General features: G+C 31.6%; 1 non-coding gene across 1 annotated transcript; it reads left to right on the top strand.

Moving 5' to 3' along the window:
• The first annotated feature begins 8,418 nt into the window (after positions 1 to 8,418).
• On the top strand, positions 8,419 to 8,527 carry LOC117312300 (U6 spliceosomal RNA). The gene has a single exon (XR_004526557.1). It is a non-coding gene; the product is annotated as a U6 spliceosomal RNA (small nuclear RNA).
• The last annotated feature ends 875 nt before the right edge of the window (positions 8,528 to 9,402 follow it).

Below are 9,402 nucleotides of genomic sequence, written 5' to 3'. Positions count from 1 at the left end.
TCTAAAATGAAAAACAGTTCAAGAATGTATCACATAGCATATAAGAACTGAAATAGGACTTTCAAATTAAATATACACCCTGGGGAAGTTATAGAAAGTAATTGATAAACAAAGTTAGAATATGTCATGTAGGAAATGCCTGTTAGTCACAGAATAGATAATGGCATTCCCTCTAACTCTCCACAGCTACATTCAATGAAAAAAGACACTGAAACACTGCGTAAACTGAAGGGAGTTCCAAGTATATTATGCTCAGTTAACTTGTCATTAAGAGACAGAAATTCGCAAATGCGAAAGAACTGAGAGAATGTCTCTGGCTGTTGGGAGCAGGCTTGTTCCTGGTAAAATCCTGTGTAAATCTCAGGCTTTGTTCCTTATAATCTTTTCAGGTCATTCTTTCTTGGATTTAGGTAATTTCCTCACACACATATGTTGATTTATATACTCAACTGAATACTCTTGATGGAGCATTTAGAGATTTCTGGAGTTTTTTTTTCTTTGCAGATTTTTCCTTCCTGTTCTTTTCTTTGTAAACTCTCAGTACATTGGCTTCCCTGGTCTTCCAATTTGGTCTTCTCACCTCTGGTAGACTTCCAGAGACATCCTGGGTTCCACTTTTCTGTACCTTGGCCTATAAACTTTCTCTAGACAATAAACTGGGACAATCATTAGGCATACCTTGTCTGTTTCCTTTCTCTCATTGTTCAATGTCCTTCGTTGCTTAATATCCAATGTCATGAGAGCTATTTATACACATAATTTGTCCTTTTAAAAAATTCAAGTGCATAAGTAAATCTGGTTTCTGTTACTAAATATGGGTCACAAGAAATCATATATTTTTAATCTTTGAATCAAGAATACCTTATAAATTGTAGCACTCCCACCCCCACCTTAATATTTTTCATAAAGTAAGGATGAAGGGAAGGAGAATGGGTAAGAAAGAGGAAGTTATTCTCTCAATTCCACCAAATTCCTGATATCCAGTGGTTGTGGACATTTCTCATTCCAGTTTCAGAACTTGTGGAATGTAAGTAGGAACATCATATTGTGCTTTCATCATGTTTATCTTCTACATACCCCCACTGTTAACAAGTCTTTAATAGCTAGGAAAAAAAACATACTGTGTTCCATAGACAAGTTAAGAAAATAGATAACTCATCCCATCTACCACTTTATAATTATTAAAGTGACTTTGTGATTATTTTGAGAATTGTGAAAACAACTTTAAGAAGTTCAAGGAGTTGTAAAAATTCTACACATCGTATTTTCATCATGGTTGTAAGTTTCCATATTTGGATGCCTGCCCTTCTGGGAACCAAAGGACATATGACAGTTACAGGATATCTGTATGGATTTGTGTTGCATTTACATAAAATTATCATATGTTCTTTGAGAGCTACAGATCACATATGGAGTATCCAGTTTTTAAGAGAGGGCATTTTTGTTGCTTTCTTGCTCTGCAGCCATTATTATCTCCTTTCTTTCCTGTTTCAATACCTCTCCTTTCACCAACTTAACACCCCAAAGATTGCATTTTTCCCTAAAAATGTATGCAATATTGTAATTATTGATATGGATAAACTTAACTGCAGTTGGTTAATTAAAACCTAGATATAATGGTGGCTTAGACTCAATGAAATATAATCGCTAAAACCTCTTGCAATAATATTGAGAAAGGAATCAACGACTTAAATTGGTAGCACTGCTGAGTGGATTTTTCACATGTGAATCACTCATTCACTAGTAACTTCGGCCCAGAAAACATCTATCACCAAAGCATTAAATGTATACTGGTGAGAGAAATGTACAGGATCTTTTAAAAATACTGTGGAAGTGTAAACGCCTGTACATTATAGGATGAGAGGTAAGAGTTCCTGGTATTGCAATGAGCTCTTATTCTCTCCAGGAGCTGAAACATTATTTTATGTTTGTTGTTTTATATATTCATACACTAAATATGTGGACTATTCAAAAATTATATTTCAAGCCCAATTTCCCTGAACTGCAGATGTATATGTCTGATTTAACATCTCCAGTAGTGTAACACAGAGGCATCTTAAATTTAATATGGTCAAAGGTGATCTTCTCCCAAGTCTTCTTCTGCAGTTTTCCTCATCTCTATTAAAGGCATATCTATTCTTTTAATTATTCAGGCCAAAATCCTTGGTGATTTTATTAAATCTCTGTTTCTCAGATCCCACAATATGTCTTTTTGAAAATTCGATCAAATTGACTGTTAGCAGATATCTAGCATTTGGGTACTTCTCCTTAGCCCCACCCCACAATCACGGGCCATTTCCACTTTTTCCCTGTCATTAAAGTAGTAACATATAATCTCCTCTCTCAGAGTCTTCCCTTACATCCTTCAGTTTGTTCTCAGCAAAGCAGTCTGCATGATTATTGTATAAACGTATATCTGAGCATGATATGTATCTACTAAAAATCTCTAATGTCTTCTCACCTCACTTTGGAAAAAATAGGGTTCTTGTCCCTTTGACATTACCTACTGATTTCCTCTCATGAAGAACCATTTCAATTACACTGGCCTCAGCCCTCAGACCAGAAACACTGCTGTCTCAGGGCATTTGCTCTTACTCTGTCTCCAAATATTTGCAGGAATGCCACTCATTACCTTTAGGTCTTTACTGAAAATTCACCTTTTGGATTAACATTTCCAATAACACCATGTAAAATTTAAATATTTACATGACAAAAATCTCACATAAAACCCCCACAGTCTAGCATATATTAAAATGTAGCATAATATATATTTTATGCATTAATCATATTTATTTTCTGACTCTTCCACTAAAATGTAACCTCCAAGGGTCAGAATTTTGGCCTCTTTACTGACAATTTCCACACCTAGGACAGGACCAGATACACAGTAATCATTCAATGTATTGTTAAGTATGCAAATTTAAATACATAATAAATTGAATGACACTATTATTTAAGAAATAAAAATATAATAACATCTGAACTGGGTAACATAGTCACAAAAAAAATGAATTTTAAGTGTGTCTGAAACCAAAGATAAACTTAAAATAGATTCGTTGAATAAAATATGAATGAATGAGCAACTTAAAACCATAAAGAGATCTTTCTTCAAATGTTTTATGTGAGTTTGACTTTTTTAAATATCTTTCTCCTTGCCGCCAGCTTTCTATAAATATGTATTTAACTTAATATAGGCCAAGTAGTTTTTAATAGTTCTTGTTAAAAAGAGATCAGTAAGCCAGGCAAAGGCTATGCTCAAACTGAAATAAGTCCTTTATCATATTAGTTGTGACATCTCTTAGGAAAGTAACTTAATGATAACTTGACCTTAAAAATAACTGTAGTTATGGTATTATAAAGTATGTTTTACAAAGCTGTGAGATTTACTCACATTAAAGTATTTTGAATAGATTCAACAAAGTGTGGCACAAATTTATTGTCTACTATTTTTAGTTATTTCATGTAGTTGAAGCTACTACTTTACATGTTGTCATTTTTAATACAGTTAACGCCTATTAAGATCCTTTGTTTATGACACGTCACAGTTCATTTATGGCATTGTAGCTAACTAAATTTAGGTGTGATTTTTCTTTAATTTTTATTCTTTAAATTTTACTGAAATTGTGCCAAAAGGCTATAGTTGGCAAATACACATGTAAAATGATGCTCTGCATCATTTATCATCAAGAAAATTCAAATTCAAATGACACTACATACCTACTCAAATAGCTAAAAAAAAAAAAAAAAACTTACAATACCCTTTGTTGGTACGGATATAGAGCAATAAGAGCCTTCATTCATTAAAAGATATGTGGTTCCCAGGGATTTGGGAAGAGTTTGAATAGGTCAACCTATAGAATATTTTATAAGGTGATGAGATTTTCTTTATGATACTGTAGTTGTGGATATATGATACTATGTATGTGTTGAAGCTATAGATGTACAGTACAAAGAGTGAATCTTAATGTATTAAGTTTATATATTTGTTTATTTTTTAAGAGGTCCCAGTAAGGAATACACTCTGACAAAGGAATCTGACTGTATCACTAATATATTAAAGAAACTGACTGGAGTCAGTTAGTGAAAAATCACCAACCTAAGTAACTTTAGACATAAGTTTAGTCTGGAAAAGTAATGTCAAAAGGAGCTCTACATAGAAATGTACTCTAATTGATAAAATTCCCATGGTGGTACAGGATAACAATTCTGATGACAGTATAGATATATACTGGGATTAAATATTAAGTAAATGGAAGGTAAATGAAGGGATCCAGGACTCTCACTGTTGAAGTAGGAAATTACAGATAAACAAGGGGGAAAACCTAGAATGACCCATGTGATAATGGAATAGATTTGGAGACATCAGTATGATCCCATGTTTAGCTTAATATAGTTGCAAATTGATATATATAATAAGATGATAGAAAGATAGATATAGATAAGTAGATTTATATAGAGGTAGATAGATTGATAAATGATTAATAGATGGATAGATAGATAGATGGATGTGTATAGATATTGACAAATCTAGGAATATAGAGATATTGATAGATTTGTATCTCTATGTATCTAAAAGGAAACATGCACAGTGACTTCCTACCAAATAATGCAGTATTCAAAAGAATGAAAAGGAGTAAGTTTAAAGTGAGAAACCTGACAAACCCTACCTTACTGAAGTCATCAATGTTAATATCATTAGTGGTAAGTCATGCTGATAGTATATAGCCTCATGATATGATGAAAATGAGATTTTCCTCTGAGATTCTCCTCCCCCAAACAAAGTCTAATTATGAAAAAAAATTGTCAATAAAGTTCCTCTGAGAGACATTTTACAAAATAGATGACCACTATGACTTGAAAACCATCAAGGTCATCAAAAACAAGGAAAGTCTATAAAACCATCACAGCCAAGTGGAGGAGGAGTCTAGGTGGACGTGACTACTACTTGTAATATAGCATTCTGGGTAGAATCTTGGAATAGAAAAAATATTCATTGAAAACTGAGTACATCTTTATACAACTTTAGTTAGTATATATTTTAAAGTATATTAATTAATAAATAAGTACTAATTAATATTTTATAAATATCCAAAATTTTTTAAAAGTTGAATATACAGGAGGTGTCAACAAATGTGAAAAGAAAAAAAATATTTCCCAAGAAATATCAGGAAATAGACATAAATTGTTTATGTCATATAGTATTTTAAATTTGCTATACTCTGTAACTGATATAGCTTTTTATGTATTATTGATTAGCATGTAATTAATGGAAATTGTTGTGATAAAGGAAAAGCACAAAAATACCATCTCAAAACTTATTTTTCTTTTAGAAAAGTCACAAGACTCACTACTATAGCATAAGTCAAAGACAGGGCATGAATCCTAGCAACTTGAGTGATTACATTGAATCTCCTTATTGGAAGACTGGGACAGTTATTGGACACGCTCTTTTGTAAATCTAATATTTTTATATTGTAAAACTGATTATAACAAAGTTTAATGCATAAGAGAACAATTTAAAATCTTCCACATGACCATATGCCATCTTTTGTGGCAATTCATATATAAAATTTAGAGTTCTACATATTTTCTTAGAAAGTAAAATATTGCATGTATCCAAGGAACTGCATGTTACATATTTAAATTCACTGCAGATGAATAAGAATTTATGAAGTAAAAATCAGTACTATTAGCGGTTTAAAATTCTATAGTATGTACATTTAAAACATACCAGATTTTTTCTAGAACGGTTGGAAAGTCTGGATCCACTTTTTGTTATACAAAAACAAACAAACAAAGAAAACAACTTTTTTAACCAGAGAAATAAGCAATGCAAAATAATGACAGAAATAAAATGTTGCATAATAATTTGATCACCTGCATACTGTGGTATACATATATGGAATAAGGGAATTATGGAATATATATATGAATCACAATTAGTAAGATAATTGCATAATGGCAATTTTAATAAGTTAAGGCAACTGCAACATCCTGATTGCATTATTACTGAAATTATATGTGTGGTTACCAATGTCAGAAAGAAGTCCATTTTTTAACCGTAAGAATTCATTTCAATCATAAGTATGCCGGAGAGATCATATTCAATTTCATTTAAGAAAATCATATTGTGTTAGAAATAAACTGAGAATAAAATATCTGAAATACTATTACTTGCTTTTCTCATCTTTGATTTTCCCTCTGTGTTTTAATAGGTGTGCTTAAATGTCTATAACATCAACTAACATTAATTAGAGTGGCTGAAGATTTTATCTGATTCTCTTTCATGTGAATGGCTCAAAACTACCTCTTGTTTATTAGACCTATTACTTTGCAGCAATTTTAAAATAAACTTTAAAATTTCTCATCTAGATAATAGCATACAGCACTAAATTTCCCACTGACAAAGTTCAAGATACATTTATTAGCCAAAGTTCACCTTCCCCACTGAATGTATAAAAGCTCTTGGAGTTTGCACAATCTATTATTAATAATTCTATAAAACACCTAAAATAATATAGAATTTTTATATTCATTTTCTTCAGAAAAAGAAGTATTTTATTCCTCTCTGTTTTCTTTCCATCTGTAATTATGCTCTGAGTTAAGGATCTTGCAGTATACATGAAACTAGCCATGAATAACATCAGGAACATGGATAGTCCAATGTCAGAATTAGTGTGGATTCATAGAGGGTCTTCACTCAGATTTGTCGTATTCTTTTAATAATTCTCTGAGAAAATGAATACAGTAAATAAGTTTTTCAATTTAATTTCTATGCAGATAATCATAGATATTAAGAGAGGAAACTGTTGAAAATGCAAGTACTACCTCAAAAAAATATCTGGCAAATCACGTTTCTACAAAAAACATTTTCAATTACTCCATTACATTATTTTCAGGTTGCTTGGTAATTATTTGGTTATTATTATTTAGTTATCCAATTCCATTCTAATTTGTTCTGCTTTAGCTCTATTCTGCAAAAAGCATGATTATTATTTTATATGCTGTAGAGGAGGCAAATGGTATATCTTGCATCCTTGTGGATGCCAGTGAAAACTGCACTTTTCAGGTTTCTCCACTTGCAGGTGTCTAAAAGAGACTCTTGTAAGGGCTTTCTCATGTCTTCTTGGCTCAAGAGCTTTCCTCAATTTTGATTACTAAAATTATGCAAGGTCAAAAGAATCACATGCCATTTACCTAGTAAATGCAAGTCTTTCTTGAAAGATGAACACATTTAAAAAACCATAAGCTCTCAAAAAGGGGTAACAATGCAAACAAAATTGACTGTTATCATTGTGTAAGACAAAGGAAGTAGTACTTATAGCAGTAAAAAATCTATCTATTATATGATCACATACAATGTATGTGATACAGTATATCATAACACAGTAAAATTCAATGCTAAAGAATGCTTTCTCCCTTTACAAGTTAGTCTTTGGTTGAAACCAAAAAGAAAGCCAATCTATGTAACCTAAGCATAAACAGAATTGTCCAAAGAATGTGATGAATTCTTGAAAAATGTCCAGGAACTGAGGTCTAGAGTACAACATTTCGCAAACAGCAAGATCTCTCTGATTAAGACGTTATTGCTGTCATCACCACTTTTGTCACTGGACACTTCTTGCTACACTGGGCACTTCTCCTTCTGCCTCTAAACTCTCAGGTCAACCAAGAAAACTATTAACTATTAACATCCAACTGCCTCTGCATCTTTGTGTTACTTTCTCAGCAGTCAGCTATCAGGTAAAGTGTCCATTGCCCAAGCCTCAGTCACATGCCTATAGGTTAAGTTACTAGAGGAGGAGAGTAGATATGTATTTCCATTTAACGCATATGGTTGGAAGACTTCCCCCTAATGATAAAGGTGTTTAGAGCTTCTCTGAACGGATATTTCTAACTAATACTACAGTCTACTACTTTGGCTGCTGAAAAAATGCATGCATATTTTCTGCCACAAATACACTTAGAGAAATTGATGTTGACACTGTCCTGGAAGATGTTGCACAGAGAATCTTTTTATTCCTTTGAATATACCAATTTATTTTGAGACAAAATAAATTTCTTTGAATTTGATCAAACAATAAGTTAACTGTTTATTGACCTTGCACTACAAAATTAATCCTCCAAGAGAACTGAGTCAGCATTTAAAACATTTTTTTCTTTAAGTATAGTATTGGTCAAATTGGTAATATGAACATCTAAATATGTACCAAAATAAAATCAGATTAATTATGGAGATGAGATTAATTACAATGAAATATAATGAACATAATTATATAATACATACAATATAGACATTATAATCAATATATACTAAAATATAATATTATATAGTGTATAATATATATAATGAAATATATTTTATATATTATAATGAAATATTTATAGTTATATTTTATTCTTATAAAAAGTTTATATTTTAATGATAGCTTTTGTTAATATACAGTGTTTTGGAACAATACAGAGAAGATTAGCATGGCCCCTGCACAAGGATGACACGCAAATTCATGAAGCGTTCTGTATTTTTAAAAGGATACAGTGTTCCATTTTCATAATCAGAATATATTTTCAAATGGTACTTAGATATGGTCCATTTGTATTCTGAGACTAAATGATTTCTGAAAGATCCTTCAGATGTTGTATAGCAGCTCTTATTTTAAACTCTAGCTCATTTGCTGTTAGACTTGATAGAGTAAACAAACATCCTCAGGAACTCCATGGAGAGAGAAAATAAATCATCTTCAAAATTTACTTGAATTTAAGATGTAGTTTAACATATCTGTATACAATCTGTATTATACAGTCAATATAATTCTATAGCAAAAACTCCATAATTTAGTAGACAGAATAGATTGTTTTATCCTTTTTATAATGAAATGAAGTATATATGAATGAAAATGCATAAAACAAATGTACACTTTATGTAGTCATTATAAAGCAAACATGTAATAGTCACACAACTAAGGCAAAAAAAGTATTGCCAGTATCCAGGACGGCTGCCATATGCCACTTCCTAATCACAATTCCCTACTCTCTAAAGTTAAATATTGTCCTAATTTTTGTGGTGAACATTTCCTTGCTTCTGCTTTTTATGTTTGTGCCAAACTGAGTATATTGTAGACTCAGGAATAAGCATGTGGTAACTTTAAAGTAAGAGTTTAAATAAATGAAACTGAAAATGATAAGATGAAAACGAGTATGCTGAAGGAAACAAAGTTCTGAAACTCATCGCAGGAAGATTTAAAGTTCAGAGTTGTAATTGGAATTCGAAAGAAGATTCCTCATCAGCAAGGTAAAAACCGAGCCAAAGACTGCAGGTTTTATCCTTTCTACTCTCTGTTGTGAAGGGTTTGGGGGAACATTTGTTTTGCTTGTTTCCTTGATTTTGAATGCTAACTTTGT

This window comes from Tursiops truncatus, chromosome 4 (genome assembly GCF_011762595.2).
Source record: "Tursiops truncatus isolate mTurTru1 chromosome 4, mTurTru1.mat.Y, whole genome shotgun sequence".
Classification (NCBI taxonomy): Eukaryota; Metazoa; Chordata; class Mammalia; order Artiodactyla; family Delphinidae; genus Tursiops; species Tursiops truncatus.
Note: the sequence above shows the minus strand (reverse complement) of the source record. Positions and strands in the feature narration are given on the sequence as shown.